Source organism: Astyanax mexicanus, chromosome 5 (genome assembly GCF_023375975.1).
Source record: "Astyanax mexicanus isolate ESR-SI-001 chromosome 5, AstMex3_surface, whole genome shotgun sequence".
Lineage (NCBI taxonomy): Eukaryota > Metazoa > Chordata > Actinopteri > Characiformes > Acestrorhamphidae > Astyanax > Astyanax mexicanus.
The window spans coordinates 32,315,249-32,333,172 of record NC_064412.1 but is presented as its reverse complement, the minus strand read 5'-3'; the positions used below and the strand labels follow the sequence as shown (position 1 = coordinate 32,333,172).

Below are 17,924 nucleotides of genomic sequence, written 5' to 3'. Positions count from 1 at the left end.
AGTTCACGTCGGGTTTTATGATATAGAGCGGACAATTTGGCATTGTTAAACTGCCCAAGCACCGAATCACCAAGTCTGAGGTAAGAGTGTAGTAGCGTTAGTTTAGATCAAAGAAAAATTATCACTGCTACGGGGAGAGCGGCGCTGCTTGGCCGTGGCGGTCAGCCTCCGTTTGCTGTGTGGGCGAGATGCTCAGAAAGGAGTTAACTTTACCTACCACTCAGTGGTATAGCTTTACTTTATCTAAGGCTGTATCTCTGAAAACATTTAGTCCTTTTTTTTAGTCCTAGAGTTTTTTTTTGAGCTGTAAAACTGACTGTAGAGGGGATGCAGGTAGCCGTTCTCTGCTGCAGTGCTGTTATGCAATCAGAGGCGATGTGTTTGCATGTATGAATATTTAAAAGCAAGAGCCGAAAACCTGTCTTTCTTCAGAGACCAGTAATTCAGTGATCTAAAGCAGGACTATACAGAAACACCAGCGCACTTTCTTTCACAAAAAAATGGCTTATGTGGCATTCATTTATACAAGAGACCACAACAAGAAATTAAATAAACGATGGAATGAGAGTATGGAATAAAAATAATTTTATGTCAAGGTTATGCAAAGAATTATCCAGCAGTAGAATTCAGTAAGCTGATTGTTGTGCTCTATTAAAACAGTTCATCTTACTTCTGGGAGGAGGAAAATAAGCAGGTTTCTCAGAATTGTCTTTGAGATTGCTCAGGAAAGTGTTACTTTATTCAGGAGTTTTATTGCTATGTGCTATGTGCTAGTGTGGGGGAAAAAAGATTATTATAATTGTATTATAATAAGAAGAAGTAAAATCAGTGTTGTTGTTTTTTTTTTTTTCATTTTAAATATTGTGATACCACAAGTTCTTAAAAACTAAAGGCGACATGCCTTTCTACTGTATTCAGGTGCTCTAATAAATCAGAGCCTAACAGTTGCAAGTTGGAAGTTTTCCTTACAGCAGAATTTAGCAGCTTTGTGTGTTGTGTGTTCTGTAAATCTTGGTAAGCTGTTGTGAATCATGACAGTTTGTTAAACTGGCAGATGGGGATGTGCAGATGTGTGGATGTGTGGATTTTACTTGGTCCCAAATCTAAGCAGAGTTTTAAATAGCATTTTAAATTGACAAATCCAAATAGATTAAGGTTTATTCTCACTGTGTTGTGTTGGTTTGGTAGATAGGCTTGTATGTCTAAAATATAAGGAGATTATCTTTGTACCTTGTTTAATATAAAAGCTGCATGTAAGCTTGAAGGGAGCTGCGTACAGTTTTTAAAAAATGTGAAATTAAAATTTATTTTTTGTTGCTGTTGGCTTGTTTCATACAGGTTTTATTGTGCTTGTACAGTTTTGACTCTTAATGTAAATGTAAATGTAAAATAAATTAGTTTGATGAAAAGAAAATGTTTGAATGCTCTAAATTGTGCTGTTTGTTAATATTATAGCACCACTATGGCACATCTTTAATTAAAAAAAATAATAAAGTAATATTTTATCCAGTTGTTATGTAAGAACAAAAAAAAATGAAATCATAATCATAAATCACTTAAATATTTGTAGAAAATTGAGATTTCATTTATTTACTATATCGCCCAAGTTAAAATGCTCAATTGGATATATTACTTTTTGGTAAATAATAAAACTGATGTTTATTTCAGTTGTTATGTAAGAACTTTAAAAAAAATTAAATCATAAGCAAGAATCGCTCAAATATTTTTAGGATATTAAGATTTTTTTTACCACATCGCCCAGCCCCAAGGTACAGTTGTCCAATTAGCTATATCTCTGATAGTAAAGAACGTTACATAAAAGTTAATGCTTTGGTTGCATTACTTTTTTTAAGGTTGATAATTGAAATACAAACTTTAAATCACTTTAAACTTAAAAAAGTGCCCAATATGCAGTAGTTAATGTTAAAATTCTAAATGAACACTGAATCAACTTTCATTTAAAGGTTTTGAATGGTTAGGGCTCTGAATCTACACTTGCATTAATGCTTATAGGAGAAAGGTGCTTCCCACAAACACTGCAATATTACAGGACAAGCTTTAAGAACAGAATACAAACAATATATACATATTTATTGCATTAAGTAACGTGTTATACAAACCATATACAGCTCTGGAAAAAAATGAGACCACTTAAAAATCTTTGAATTTACCACAATAAAAACCTCTGGAATGTAATCAAGAGTAAGATAGATAATCACAAACCATCAAACCATTTTTGGAATTTGGAAGAAATGTCTCTAAAATGTTCATTTTACTCAAACATGTACGTATATACATATAAATAGCAAAATCAGAGAAGATTCAGAAACTAAAGTGGTCTCTCAATTTTCTTAGAGCTGTATATACAACTATAACGTTAACTCAATGTTAAATCAACGTAAAATCGATGTAAACAAATAAACCTATTCTGACACCGGGGGTCAATGTTGTTTCAATGTGTTTTCAATGTGCGCTGGAAAAAAAAAATGACCGTTGAGTCAACGTATGTGGGATACGTTTACAAGTTCGTTAACTGTAAAGCGAAATAGAGGGGGAAATAGAGGGGCTCGTGACGTATGTTGTTGTTATTCACCCCAGCCCGCGCTCCCCCTGCCTGGGTGTGATGAGCGTTGAATTTGTTTTCTCCCCCACCCATATTCCGACAAGCCCCGCCTCTCTCGCGCCCCAATTGGTTAGCCGTTCGCACCCACAAGCCAACCGCCGTTCTGGAATACTGACGTCCCGCCTCTTCGGATCTAGCTGAGTTCAGAGAGAGGCAAGAGTGGTTGGGGGCGGGGCTTGTCTGTCCCACTGATGAAGAGCAGTGTTTGCATGCATTATACTTTTCTCCTGTATTAAACCTAATTGATTAATTATGTATTTGTGCAAAACAGAAAGAATATTTGTTCTGAACATAATATGGAATTATTTAATATGTATGTAATCTGAGTTGCATATTCATGCTGCATGTGAAACTGTTCTTCTTCCCCCATTGCCTGAATTAGCCAATAAAAGAAAATAGACAGAAAAACAAGTGAATCAGGAAAATCCTACGGACTGAGGTCAACCCGTAAATTAGGATTTATGGCCTTGCCCACTTTGGCTCGTGAGCACCCACTGCAGAGTCCTAGAGGGAGTGTCACAGTGCTGTTAGCCAATCAGAGGCGGGATATTTGCATTTCATGAATATTAATGAGTAAGAGCCGAAATCCTGACGTTCGTCTGCCACTAAACTAAAAAAGCCTGAAACCGGAGAAACGGATAATTTTTTTTCCACAAGAACCAGCTCACAGGTCATTCATTCACACTAGAGACCACCTGAAAAAATGAAGAAAAAAAAAACGATTAAATGAGACCTTTTTCATTTTAAAGGGAAATTATCATTTCTGAAAAAATTTTATTCAATGCCCAGGTAGCTAGAACACAACTGCATGTTTTAGAGCAAGGAAGCACCCAAAACTTGTAGTTGTGTTCTAGCTACCTGGGCATTGAATAAAAAATGTCAGTTTTAGTAAGTTTACAAAAAAAATGAACAGCCAAAAATACTTCTTTGCATATTCTTGCACATATACTGTACTTGATGTAGATATGCCTTGTAACATTACATTAAAAATAAATAATCAAATACATAAGACAATAAGGTATAGTATTATGTAAAAAACTAAAATGTTGTGCCATAAAAGTTAATGTCTTTAACATTAAATATACAGTGTACAAAATCATGAAAAGAAAGATAACACTGAATCACATTGAATGAGAAGACATGTGTCCAGACTTTTGACTGGTACTGTATGTAACTGTACAGTATGTATGTAACAAAAATATAGTATTTTATTTTTTCGTTTTCATAATTTACTTTAATTTGTTTAATGCTAAATTTGGAGGCTGTCGAAAGCAAAACAAACCAAAAGAAAGGAAAAGGTCGTACTGGCCAATCGCAGCACAGTTAAAGCACAGCACGACCAATCGTACTGTACGGGGGCGTGGCTTGTCTGAATGCGGGTGGGACATAAAAAAACGCGCGATAAGCAGCAGAACGGGGAGGAGCTGCAGCTGCTGTACCCCCTCCTCCTCCTGCCCCCTCTTCGCGTGATCTTTGAAGGGAGAAACGCAAAAATAACGGAAAGTGAGTGAGAGCCGCACGCGCAGATTAGGGCGTCGTGTGTTTAGTAGCCGCACGGACACACGGAGCTCGTGAGCGAGAGAGGGGTAAAGGAGAGCGGGAGAACGTGAGGAGGCGAGGAGGAGAAGAGGAGGAGATCGAGCCGTGAAAGCGTCAGGAATCGCTGCAGCGGGAAGGAGAGAGAGAGGGATAGATAGAGAGAGAGAGACCCAGGGGGGTGCCCCTTTTCCTCTCCGCATCGGCAACGCGGCTCCGGGATGGGCCGCGGCCGGGCTTGGGGACAGCGGGACCGGCTGTGTCGAGGCGGGGCTCCGCCGTGAAGACTCTGCGGTGCTTTTTAAAACCGCACACCGAACAAAGGCTCCGCGCTGCGGGAGAAAATCAGACCTGGGATGCTGTTTGACCGCCGGATCACCGCCTCATCCGCAACGCCGAGCATCTAGAGCCCCGCTGCAGGCAGGCGATGGGTGAGTGAGGGCGGCATAAGAGGGGCTGCTGGGGGGCAGAGAGGCAGGCGGGCGGTGCGGGCGGGCGGTGGGGTACCAGAGAGGGGGAGCCGCGCGGATTCACCTCATCCAGCGCGGATGGGGGATGAGGATGATGATGATGATGATGATGATGATGGGAGGAGATGATGTGAAGGTGCTTCAGCAGAGCCATGATGAGATTCAGAATACAGTGTACAGCAGCAGGCAGGTCAGGATTTGCATTTGGATGGGTTATAACAGCCTGTGAATATTATTATGACAGGGAGCTATAGCTGTAATGATTATTATTATTAGCAGCAGAAACAATAGTACTATCACTTTCACTTTCACTATCACTGCTTTATGTAAAGCCTGAGCATAACATTTTATTTAAAAAATCAAAAATAATGATTTTTTTTATGTATAATGAACGTCCTGTGGATGTGCATTAATGCAGGTCACTAACTTGCAGCTCTGAATAAAATAAGAGACCACTTCAGTTTTTCAATCAGTTTCTGAATCTCTTATTTAACTATTTATAGGTATATGTTTTATTAAAATTAACATTGTTGTTTTATTCTATAAACTAGGCACAACATTTCTCCCAAATCCCAAATAAAAACATTTTCATTTAAAGATGTATTTGCAGAAAATGAGAAATGGTGAAAATAATGAAAAAGGTACAAAGCTTTCAGACCTCAAAAAATGCAAAGAAAACAAGCTCATATTCATACATTTTCAAAAGTCCAGCAAGCAATATTTGGTGAATTAACCCTGGTTTTTAATCACAGTTTTCATGCATCTTGGCATGTTCTCCTCCACCAGTCTTACACACTGCTTTTGGATAACTTTATGCCTGCACTCCTGGTGCAAAACGTCAAGGAGTTTAGCTCGGTTTGATGATATCTTGATATCTTGATTATATTCCAGTGGGTTTCATTTTGGTAAAATAACAAAACATAATTTTTAAATGGACTCTTATTTTTTCCAGAGCTGTATATTTTAGAGGACTGTAGTAATTATTACAGTTTAGGGCTTATTATTAGCAGTAGAGCAGTAGTAACAGTAATAGTGATCCTTTCCATTTAATCCTGTGCTTAAAAAAATAATAACGATAAAAATAAGCATTACTTAATAATAAACGGCATTTATTATTATTATTATTATTATTATTATTATTATTATTATTATTATTATATAAGTCTAATTTAATGCAGTGTAAATTTGATGATGGCATTCAACAAACAACAGCCCTTGGGTCATGGGGGCAACAGACCCCTTCTATTATTGTTTATTATTATTATGACTGTAATAGGGCCTTTGAGCAGTTGTAATAGTGACTGTACTAGTATTAGAATTGGTATTGGTGTTGTTCTTTGTTTGGGGATTGTTTTTTTATGTGTACTCTTAGTACTCTTAGTCTAAGAATCAGTATTAAACTTCTATGTACAGATTTCTTCTTCCAACCCAGGGTGACTGCATGACTGCATGAGTCACTTTGTATTGTGATATTTATTTATTTTCAAATGTATTTTAGGTGGAAAATGAGGTAAAACTCATTAGTAGCAGTATTTGTAGCCATTGACTTGTTACTATCACATATTTATTAAACACTTGTACAGTTCCCTTTGCATATCCCAGCTTTGAAAGCCAGTGACGGGGCCAAGCTACAGCAGAGAAGCCCAGGGGCCTTGTTTTAGAGCCCAACATAGTAACTCAAAACTCAAAACATAACTTGCACATTAAAGTTGCAGTAGTGATTGTGTAATTTGTTTGTTATAAAATAGTTCAAGCTTAAGGTTAAAATGGAGTGCCTCCAGTTTGTGAGGGACATGAAAGTGAAAGCACAACCAAAAAGGGCTTGTTGATGCAATCTCAAGAAGGGTATATGGTTAATGATATTAAAAGCCTTTACTCTGCTTTCTCCAGAAGGCACATTAGTTTTACACATTCTACATTCTATATGTACGTTTATAGATAGATCAAGTAAATAAAAATTAGCTAAAAACAGCAACAGTAGACTGACAGAGTGGCTAGCACACAGAGCAGAATACAACACTGGCTTTAATGAGTGTCTGCGTCTGTGTAGTACTGTCTAGTGGATGAACAAGGCACTGATTTAGTCTGTGGCCAAGGAATCTTTGAGTGTATGTTTGAATGTATATTTTAGGCTAAAACAGCATCTCAGACATTGAGCAGTGCATTCATAATCTTTGTGAGGGAGTTTAGATAGGGGTATTAAACTCTTTAAACTTTTTCTTTTTGCCATTTTTCTTGTCATTTTCTCTAGAATGGCATATTTCACATCAGCCCACTTCAAACTATACATTTTCCTATGCAGATTTTTCTTCCTTTTAAAGACCTTCTTGACATCTTACACAACAAACAGGTTTGAAGTTTTGAGGCAGGTTGCTATTCTGTAGCTTTCCTTGAGAAAGCAGGTTACAGAGACTTGCTGTGATGGTCAGGGTACACACATGACCCTGACCCCTATATTTTTCTAAAAACTCAGTATATATGATTACATTGTGCTGTGAGCATCTGGACTAAGCTCATCCATTCCAGAGTTCCAGAGTTTCTGTGGCTGTTTGGATAAATCAAGGCGAACATAAATAGCCTAATTTTGGTCAGAAAAAGGCAGGCCGAGCTTTAATCATGTCACATTAAATAGGCCATATCTGCATCCACCAAGCTCAATTTATAATGTTTGTGCGGTTTCATGGCCCCAAACAGCAATCATTCATTTTTACAACACTACTTTCCATCCTTGGTTTATGCCTTTAGCTTTATTTATCCCGCAGTTTGACCAGGCTGCTTTGGCTACCCATCTCTTATAGACTGATATAAGTAAATAACTTCAAACCCATCCACCTGATTGGATGTTTTCCTGAATTGTTTGCCCCATTCAAATAACAAATAGCTTTAGCATGAACGGGTGGAGCTATTCTACTGAAGACTGAATAGGCCAACACACATGTGCATAGGCTACATTGTTTCAGCATTTATATGTTATATTACAACAATACAATCTGTTAAACTCTTCCAATTTTAGAGAGCAATGTCTACAGATATAGATTATATCCAGCCAATACCTTTTATTTTACTCCAATCCTTTATACCTAGTTTGCATTATCTATATTATGACATTGGATTATTGTTGTCTGGTGAAGTTTGGTAAAAATTCCTGTATTTTTTCATATTACAATATTTGGGGTGGGCAATATGGCAATTCTTTATCAGGATGTATCAGGATGATCGTATTGTATTGACAATACACTTTTTTCAAAGTATATCAAGTAGCCCAGCTGTACTCTTAATTTTAAAGAGAATAATAAGTCCTGTTTAATTGGAGAAATTAAAGTCACTGTTTTCTGTCTACATTTATCTGTATTGTAATCACAACAGATACAGCTCTGAAACAAATTAAGAGACCACTTCAGTTTCTGAATCAGTTTCTCTGATTTTGCTATTTATAGGTATATGTTTGAGTAAAATGAACATTGTTGTTTTATTCAAAAAACTACGCACACCATTTCTCCCAAATTCCAAATAAAAATGGAGCATTTATTTGCAGAAAATGAGAAATGGCTGAAATAACAAAAAAGATGCAGAGCTTTCAGACTTCAAATAATGCAAAGGAAACAAGTTTATATTCATAAACTTTTAAGAGTTCAGAAATATGTTTTTTTAAATAACAGTTTTCATGCATCTTGGCATGATCTTCTCCACCAGTCTTACACACTGTTTTTGGATAACTTCATTCCACTCCTGGTGCAAACGTTTTAAGCAGTTCAGCTTGGTTTGATGGCTTGTGATCATCCATCTTCATCCTGATTATATTCCAGAGGCATTCAATTTGGTACAATTAAAGAAACTCATAATTTTAAGTGGTCACTTATTGTTTTCCAGAGCTGTATTCATTGTGATTAATAATTATATATTTATTTGTATTTATTTGTATAATTATAAAAAAAATATTTTAATATATTTACCATATCAACCAGCCCTACACAATATATTTCGCAGAACAACAGAATTTTGTGCAGCCATAATACAATGTGGTACTTTTCATAAATTGCATGATTTTCCATATATGGACTGTAGTGTTGGAGTGAATGGCACACTTTGAAGCATGGAGTCTTCGACCACTTTACTACCCCAGGAAGGGTCAAATACCCATCTAGGTAGGACTCAGTGACTGTACCCAAAACCCTGCGTGGTGTATGTAAATTACGAAACACAAATACACATTTGATATAACTGCTTCCTGTTATGCCAAATCATGCGCTTAGTAATAAACCACATGACCTATTTTGAATGGTTTTAGTATGTTTACTGAGAAGCTGTGCTAAAAATAAGTATTAAAGTTGATAATCTCACAGCCGTGGCCCGCAGATAGGCCAGAGCCACAGTAATGCAGTTCTTTATTGGCACTTTTAAATGTAGGCAAATGCAATGGATAGATATGAGGTGTTTGGGAGACTGTGTTGAGCTGTAAATAAGAATAGCACCGTCTTTCTCCTTTGCACAGCACTGTTGCCAACTTTTGGCTGCAGTCTTGTGTTTCAAGTCAGCAGAATGACAAGTGAGTTCTTCTATCAGCGGTCAAGCAAAGCCCTGCAAATTTCTCTCTTTAATATTATGTCTTCCATAAAAAGTGCACGGCTAAAAGGTTTTGATGCTAAAATGTTATTTTTTCAGACTTATACTCAGTGTATGTGTTTTCAGTTTAATATAACAGTGTGTCTTATCTGCATTTTCTGTGAGGTACCATGATTTAATTGAAATATAGAAAATGCACATGTAAAATGTACACTTTTGTTCTTGTTGGATTACTATGTTTTTTTCCCAGTGTGAGTGTATGAGCTCCTTAAGAGCTGTTTTAGTATTAGCATGTTTTTTATTTATAACAAATCATATGCTTTGTGTTACGCTAAGAACATACACTTTAAATCAGTGTATTTCGAGCTTTGTTAAATCACACATATTTACTTATTATGTGAATGAAACAACATCAGTAAAGTGCCAAATAGGGGTGTGCCACATCGTATCGTACGCGATAATAAAATGTACTTTTTTTTTTGTTGCAGTAGTGTATTCTTAATTTTTTTTTTTATTTAGTGTTTTGTCATATCGCCAAAAGTAGCGCTATCGCAAAAATACCATGCAATATTTTGATATTATTTCAGAGCCATATCGCCCACCCCTAGTATCAAATTTTTAATATGAAAAAATGGTTGGCATTTCTCAGTTCTTGATCCTGTGGAAAGGGATTCAAATCATTAAGACATGCCTGTCCTCCTGGCAGCTCAGCAATACTGCATCAACAGCAGCTCGAAAAGAAGCGGTGGCTGGCTTCACATGTATCGGAGGAAGCATGTGTTAGTCTTCACCCTCCTGGGGTTTTGGGACATTACTAGTGATAGGAGGAGTCCTAATGAGTGGGTTGGGTTATTGGCCGTATAAATTGGGGACAAAACAGGAAAAATTTGAAATAAAATTATTTAAAAAAAAAATTTAAGAGGCAAGTGAAAATGGCCAAAACACACCAAAATCTACATCATTTTTTATTTTTATTTTAACAGAGTTTTGATTACAGTGTAAGAGAATGTTACAGAGTTTATTCAACAAACTGAGAAATGATTGACAGGACCAAAATTGTCATTACCACTGGCCGTGTCTCTCCATAATTAGCTGATTGGGTGGATTAAAGCTTAAAAACATCGAAATGTTCATATCAAAGCTGCTCAGGGATCAGGTGTGTATCTCAGTTTAAGGAAGAGTGTTCACGGCACTTAATGTTTAAACATAAATAATTTCACACTACATGTGAAATACCAACAAACTTTCACTTCCACATTTTGCCTGAGAAGTGGAACTGTGAGACGATCTGCTATGTGTACAGGTATTGTGTGTTGGATTTACTGTGAAATCCAAGGAAAATCTGCACTATATCTGCAGAGTCATTTTATTGTCTTTGTTTAGTAGATCTGTGTTTACACACAGGGACCCATCTGGCACTTTTACATGTGCATGTGTCGTAATGTAGCATTAGTTTTGCCTAGCCATGTGGCATTAGCTTTTTCATTAGATTAGATTAGATTTTCTCTAAGAATGAAAGATAAAAGTAAAGCAGGGTTTTATAAATCCTTTTTATACATTGCATTTCGGAATGTTTTGGCTGACAAAGACTATAGGCCAAGAAAAGAAATCGCTATTTTTACATCATTAAAATTCTCAAAGTTGCTCTACACTTTATTGGTAGAATTCTGTACTGTGAATAGGGGTGGGCGATATAGCCCTAAAATAATAATAATATTTCATGGTATTTTTGCGATAACAATACTCTTGGCGATATGACAAAACACTGAATTAGAAAAAAATATTTCAAGAATACACTTCTGCAACAAAATTAAAAATTAATTTGTATAGTTGCAAACAATATGATATGGCACACTCCTAAATGAAACATTACAAAAATACAAGAATTTTATCAGATTTGTAACAGAAGTAAATGATCATATTTATATAAAATATATTGTTTATATAAAAGATTGTTTATACACACAGTACTTTCAGTTAGTTCTCCAGGCATGATAAATCATCTGATGGGCATAAACAAATAGGTAAGATAGGGAAACAGATTGCAAATTTAATTCTGTGGAATGAATATTCATGCATTTCCACAGAATTAATTCTGCAATCTTTTCCTCTATGCTACCTATTTGTTTATTCTTGATTTATTCTACCAATGAATTGTGGAGCAACTTTAAACCTTGTTAGCTTTAGTGTAAAATTAGTCATTTCTTTGCATAGACAAAGCTATGCCCCCATTACCAGCATTGTAAGACTATTTGGAGCATCGGCTAAAAGCTTTGTATTTCAGAATGCTGTGGGTGAATGTCATGTCTTACTACAACCCAAGTCCATTTCACACCAGAGTTCTCCTTTAGATATTTTCAACATGAAGAGTGAATTTTACAAATATTTACCAGTAACAATGTGACAATGCTGAGGAGAATTTACTGCAGTGGAGCAAGATGACATCTAGATACTGTGGTCTGTTAGTGCTACCCAGGTTCTTAGAATTTTTTTTAGAGTGTTTTTGCACTTATCTCTTGTCCTCCTGAAATCAGTGATCTGGGATTCTCTTCAAGTGGACTAGGGTGTGGTCTGTGCACTCCTGGGTCTCTGTGTGGGGTTATGTGATTGGTTCAATGTCTTAGATCCCAAAAGCGCTGATCCACTCTGCTTTGAATGTCAAATTTGTATCCAAGCTAAGTAATAATACTTAGCAAACAGCCAAAGCATTTGCAAATCTACTTGCAGAAAAAAGAGACATGTGGAATTGTGCATTGTGCGTTGATGCATGATTTGAATAGAGATCTTGTGTGTAAAAAGCAGTGGTGTCAATCAATTAAAAACTTCAGGTTAATCAAAATAATATTAACTGTAATTAATCACACTTGTTCTTAAAGGTTTAAGCATGTTTTTATTGTATATTTAAATGTAAATAAAGGGATGAATGTGAGAAGTGTAAAATGAAATTATATTTATATTAGTATCTTTGATATATGTGTATATATGTATATTTGAGGGGAGATAAAAACCAATGTGGGGTGTTGAAATAAAAAAGACATAATGAAATTGTTTAGAGGACACTTTTTTTTTTTTACTTTATTGTGAACATATCAGCCTGGTTGTAAGGATTTCTGAATTAGAACTTGATTTGCTGTGTGTAAAAACCTGATTGGTTAGGTTTCACACAGGCACAAACCTAAATACACCAAAATGTGCATCAATAAATCACCCAAGCACATTGTCTCCTCTGATTGGTCAGAGCTGTCTGGCACAGGAGCAACAAAGTAAATATAGTGAGAAGATTTTGTGTACCAGCACGTATATCTGTGACATAGCAGTATATTATCTATATAATATTTTAAATTAAACTGCGCCTTATCAGCTGTTTAGCTAAATTAAAAAGAAGTATATTTAATAGCTGGGTCGTATCAGAACCAGATCATGCTCTTGCCACAAGCGAACTGCTCCAGAAAAAAAAAATCTGTGGGTTGGCCAAGGAGGGGGCAGATCACAGTGGAAGTTGGGGTCAAATTTGGTGGCCTAATTAATTTGCGCTAAAAAAATAATAGCGCAATATTGATTCCAAATTAATTGCGTGCTTTAACGCTTAAACGTTGACGGCCCTAGTAAAAAGCAAACCCATGATAATGAGCCCCTCCCCTGATTCTGAAAACAGAATTAGCCCTGGTTATGGATTCATTTACTCAAGACACCTTTTAAGAGTCATGCTAACGATTAGCAATGATCGTAGCATTTTATTAAATATTGTTTGTTTGAAGATAGCTGCTCCAGATGCCACTTTATTCCTGTCTTGTTTGCTGAACAGAGGTTGTAATCTCATCTGTGTGGCCACCAGCTCCAGCCCTGCGGTTTGCAGCTCCTTTTGTCAGAGACTGTTGGGCAGCAGTGTGTAGCTTGGCACATTAGCGACTAGCAACTCTCCTCACTCTCTGAAGTGACATCTGTCACAAGAGATGCCTTCTGGCAAAATCTCTCCCTCGCTTTCTCTCTCCTTTTTTTGTCGTCTTCTCTTCTTCGCCTCGAGGTGTGTTCCCTCTGAATTGCTGTGTGTAATGCAAGCGCATCTTTCCTCAGTTAAAGAAGCTGGAAAAGGCGAAAGGATGAAAAAGCGCTAGTCTGTCTGTGCAACACCCTCATTAATGCTATCAGTGAGGGCCTCAGAGCCAATAGCGCTCGAAGCTAAACCTTCTACCTGACCAACTGGAGCCACAGAAATACATATGAATAATGAGCTCTGGGCTCCATTCATATCAAACCGAGAGAATAATAGCATTTATCTAGGATCAGCTCCTCCCTGTCCTTGCTAACTGATTCATTACGATATAAAAGACAAAGCTAATCCCTGATTCACGGCGCACGCTGCGGTTTGCTACGTACTCTGCTACGCTAAAGAATGTCAGCAGGTACTGGAGGAAGCCTAGAAGTAAATTTTGATTAACTCTGTGATTTTCCTTGTCTCACGCAGCAGTGTTTAATGAGGTAACGATAGGTAGCCTGCGCTACAGATGGTGGAGATTTCGAGGGTTTTTGTTAAGCTGGCAGATTTCTTCAGGCAAAGCTGCCAGGCTAAGAACACTGAAGCAACAAAAGAGTGTTAGTAGTCTTTTAATAATTCCAGAACCCCTGAAGTTCTTAAAGGAACGATTGTAAAGAAAAAAAACCACTGGGGTGCTGATGAAGCTTCTTTGTCCTGCTCTGTTTAACATTATCCAAATCCCACTTTTGTAGTTGGGAAGCCTTTGTGTTTGTTTTCCGGTGGCAACAAATGCTAGCAAGATACCACCAACAAGACACGTTAGCAAGCGTAATAGTTGAATACTTTTTTATTATATTCTGTTTAACATGATTTTTTTTATGTTGTTTAATGCCTTTAATGAAGATACTTTGTAGTCTTTAATTAGCATAGCGAAAACTGTTCCTAGTTGTTAGTTTTTAAGCACTGCTAGCATACATTGTTTGTTCTTATGGTGGTTGTATTTAACTGCTTAGATCAAACACTGAAAAAACATGTTGCTCAGGCATCTTGATATAATGGTTATAACACTATAGGGGTGTAATGGTGCAGAAAATGCACGGTTCGGTTTACACCTTAAATTTTCAGAAGGTTTTCAGTATAGTTGGCGGAAAAAATAAAGAGGCTGAGCATTCTGTTTAGTCTTACCTTTATTAACTTAATAATAACAATGAGTCTTCATTATAACCATGTTTTGTTTTTTGGAATGGAATGTTGTAACGGGGCTCTAGCACTTTTATTACATGTTTGAAACCAGGATTCTCTCCTACTGTCATCATGAAGGGCTCCATCTTTTGGATCTTGTTGGAACAAACAAACAACGAGCATAATTGTGATGCTTTATTAAGAACAAAAACAACAGCATTACTTTAAATGCTAAAACTACAGATTTTTTTTCTGAGAGAGAGAGGGCGCGTGCGAGAGAGAGAGGGCATGTGCGAGAGAGAGGGTGCGCAGGCACGTGCGTGAGAGAGAGAAAGACAGTACAAGCGCCTAACCCTGCGTTCACACTGGAAAGCGACAGGCGACCATTCATCTCTATGGCTGGGCGTGATTTCAGCGCAACAAAGGGTGCACACATTAATTCTGCATTAGGTTCATTGGTCTTCACAGACTGCCTGTACCGTGTTTTCTGTGTGCGTTTGCGTGAACCTAACCGTGACCCCCATACTATGACGGTTGGTAAAGAATACACGTATCGTTACACCCCTATAACACTATTAGAATTTAAAAACATGTTTGCTGTATGTTCTGTTTTAACACCATTAGAACCATTTAAATGCCAGAGTAATCATGTTAGTCATGTTAGTAAGATGAATTTCCAAGAGTTATTAAAAGGCACAACTATTTACATAGTAGTTACTATAGGACTGAAAGGACTGTGGTGTTAATCAGGCAACCTTGTCTGTTTTTGCAAACATATCACAGGAAGTAAGGAAATTTGATAGATTATTTCTTTGTTGTAACAATGCTTCTTGGCAATAAATCTTATAATGTTGGAAACCCTGTTGATTTTCCTTTTAAATAGTGCCACATTCGTAAGGAGCATCAGAGCTGAGTATGTGGATTGCACCCATAAAAAAATTGTCAAACCTTCTCTGCCAATTTAAATTTCTGCCTATTTTCAAGGTTACATGTTATTTTGTTTTTATTTGATATCTTCTACTGATAATGTTAACTAAACAACTTTAACTGAATGTGCATGCTGAAGAAAAATGTGACTAGCATCATATTCTTGTCTGATATTTAAGACCATGTTGCTGAGCTGATCTGCTTTAACACCATTTAGATCTATGTTTTGTATTTAAATTACCTCTCTACTTCATGTTCATTTAATTAGTGAGTTGCTATAGCTGGACATATTATGAAGCTCATCCCCGCTTGATTGCTTTTTAATTGAATGTTTAATTTGGTATCTTTTTCCCCCCTTCGGAATGTCAGCTGTGTGACCTAAACAAATGTACATGCCATCACAACTAATTAGAAGTGAAAGCTCGGAGTTTGTAATTAGCATAATGCAAATTGTGCCATGCTAGTTTGCGTCATGGAAGTTAAAGGCTGTACCAGCTCTACCATTTGCTTCTTGTTGTTATTAGCCTGCGTAGTTGAGACTTACCTTTAATGGTTAGGCTTGAAATCTTATATTTTGGTTTAAAAACACTTGAAAATAGAGATGGAATCTGAAGTGCACGCCCTTAGCTTGCCTGTTTAGGGACTTGTTTTTGGCGGTTATCTCGTGGAGTGTGTTGTTGGAGTTGTTTTTCCCTCTGGGATTCCTGAAATGATGGAACATCTCCATCAGCTCAGGCTTGTCTCTATATAAGGCACAGATGCTTTACACACACACACACACACACACACACACACATAGCCACTCTGTCAAGAGTCCAAGCGCAGGAACAGGAATGTAAGAAGCCATGGCTTGCAAGTGTTCCACCATTACTGTGGCAGGCAGCCGCACTGCTGGCTATTGTCCTGTCAGTGTCACCTTACTGGACACCTACTTCAGCACACCTACTTCAGGGAAAACGCCGCTGACCTGTTTTTGACCTCTATGGCTGTGCAGAAGGATACACGGATGATGGAATGTTCCACAGTTCATCCCGTCAGAGGGGTGATGTGTAAATACAGCCCAGGATAGAGGACTGTACCAAAACACAGAGATTACAAGAAGGGCGAAATGACATTGTGGCCATCACAGCAGAGTTTAATTGCCATTCGCCACCCGAAATAAACCACAAGCCCTCTGGAAATGCATTCTGGGATAGTGCAGTCTCAAATAGGATAAAAGCCTTGGTCTCACACACACACACAAAACAATTTTCCAGAAAGTGTCAGAATTAAGCTCCAGTGGTGTGTCCTTCCTTCCTTCCGTTCCTGTCGGTACTCTATTGTCTAAAGCGTGTCAAACATTGGTCTGGACAACACCATTCAATCCACTGGAGAACCACAAATATTCTGTCTGTTAGGATTTTCACAGATTCATTCAGTTAATGACAAACGCTGTGTGTATGGGTTGTGAGATGTTGACACTAAGAAATGCAGCTGGGTGTAAATGCAGTGTGTGCTAACTGATGGAAACCAACCAGAAATACTTAGATATACTTATATACATATATGACCTATTAGCCTATTAAAATGCATTTCATTGGAATTTTCTTTTAACCTCTGCAAGTACTGCAGCAATATTCATATTTCTTTGAGTTTGGATTAGAAGTAAAAAGTTAAGATTGTGAAATAGCCAATGAAAGATCGTCCAATCAGGATTTTCCCTTGTGGTATCTAGTCAATTCTAGTTAAAATAGCTCCCCTATTGGTATTAGCATAACTGAAGAGCTTGCACATTATTCCTCAATAAATGATTCCCCCCCACCAAACAGTGCACAGAGTTTGGCGCCCAAATCTGATACGCCGCAAATTTAGATGAGAAAACGCCCCTCTAAAAGTATGTGACCCCCAGGTTAAGTACCCCTGCTCTAGATCATCCAAGTAGGATTTTTCCCTCATTATTATCATGGCAGATGCACTTAAACAAGCTCTCCCATTGGTTAGGACTTCAGGAGCAGGGCTGAAGGTCTTGCACGTTAGATTTACTATCTGTATAATGGAAAATGTCTAGGGAATTACCTAATGATGTTTTTCACATGTTACTGTAGGCCTTCTAGAAGTTCTAGATCAGTGACTGTGAATGCTGATGAAAAATGATCCAATCAGGATTTTTCCCTCAGTGGAAAAAATCTAGATAGATGCATTCAAACAAGCTTTCCCATTGGTTAGGACTTCAGGAGTTTAAGGACTTGCACAACAGATTAGCTATCATTTTAAATTGGAACTAACTAAACTAACTTGAGAAATCAATACATGAAGGTCGGATTTAGAGTGTATGTATTCAAATATCAGAGTAGGCTCTCAGGAAGTTCTAGATACATCACTGACTATGGATGCCAACATGTTTTAGGTAATATAAGCCCTGAAACGTAGACTCTGTTCCACAGTCAGAACTGTTAACTGCTAATTGACTTCATAGACTATCTGGTTCTAGTCCTAGATCTTCAGTTCAAGATGGGAATATCCTTGTCCTAGATAGTGAAGTATGTAGAGCACAGTGCCGGAATTAAGACACAGGGGGTGTCTCAGCTTGTAAGTAGTGTTCTGGATTCTGAAATGATTCCGAATCTGGAGAGAAACTTCAGCCAGAGCTTTGATTTTAGCTTCCTTT

General features: G+C 37.4%; 1 protein-coding gene across 2 annotated transcripts in view; it reads left to right on the top strand.

The window, feature by feature from the left end:
• Positions 1-4,058: 4,058 nt before the first annotated feature.
• mgat3b (beta-1,4-mannosyl-glycoprotein 4-beta-N-acetylglucosaminyltransferase b) overlaps positions 4,059-17,924 on the top strand; it is a 76,264-nt gene continuing 62,398 nt past the window's right edge. Inside the window, exon 1 of one of the 2 annotated variants that reach the window (XM_022675528.2) lies at positions 4,059-4,590. The gene's annotated coding sequence lies outside the window, so the exon portion shown is untranslated. The remainder of the gene's footprint in view (positions 4,591-17,924) is intronic. The other variant, XM_007231209.3, reaches the window with a different exon arrangement.